The sequence below is a fragment of the Nannospalax galili genome, unplaced genomic scaffold (genome assembly GCF_000622305.1).
Source record: "Nannospalax galili isolate Female #2095 unplaced genomic scaffold, S.galili_v1.0 scaffold115, whole genome shotgun sequence".
Classification (NCBI taxonomy): domain Eukaryota; kingdom Metazoa; phylum Chordata; class Mammalia; order Rodentia; family Spalacidae; genus Nannospalax; species Nannospalax galili.
In genome coordinates, this window is record NW_008340588.1 from 1,499,110 (window position 1) to 1,499,932 (window position 823).

An 823-nucleotide genomic window follows, 5' to 3' on the forward strand; every position below is an offset into this window, starting at 1 on the left:
TATATATATAATGCAGTATGAAAATTTGAATTTCTAAAGAACAGCAGATATTATAACATGGTAAGTGAAAAACTGAGATTGCACAAAGCTGATTTTTCAATCAGACTTCACCCTAGCCTTAAATACCTCTTCTCATCGTCCTTATTTAATACAGCACTGTGTATGAGGCTTTACAGAGCTTTCCTTAAGAGTTTGGAAGTGTTTTGTAATTTAGTGTCAGTGTCAGAATAGAAAAATCTAGTTTGTGAATACTCTAAGACTATTTGCTACCATTTAAATTTTTCTACAATTGTACTTTTTTATTCTTTACTGTGAGCTTCAGTTCCCCATGGTTTTAATATAAAGAACATGTGCGGTTTCATTTTAAAAAATTCCACTTCTTCAAATTGTGCTTGCTAAAATCTTCCTGGAAGGCTATAAAACTAAGTCCAAAGAATTGACAGAGAATTCACAATAAAGTGACTGAGATATTAACAATTTTGTTCAAGGAAAAAAATAACTCCTTCAAGTAGTGGTTGGAGTATTTACATCTTTAAAGAAGTCTCTGTCTCATTTAAAGTCAACATTGAGAAATGATTTTTTTAAAAAATATTTGGGAATAGGGGACTGTGTGAAAATTCCTTTGAGTTCCTAGAAGAAGCTTTTTGTCCCATTCTTATTGAGCCTAAGAGGTGATTTCTTTATCATTTTTCTATTCTACATATACTTTTTCTTTTGAGAAACACTAATCCCTACTCCTAACAAATAAAAATGGACTGTATCACGACTGTGCAGGAAAGACTGGCAAATGAGATTCATTAGGAAATGAAACTTTGTGTAAAGA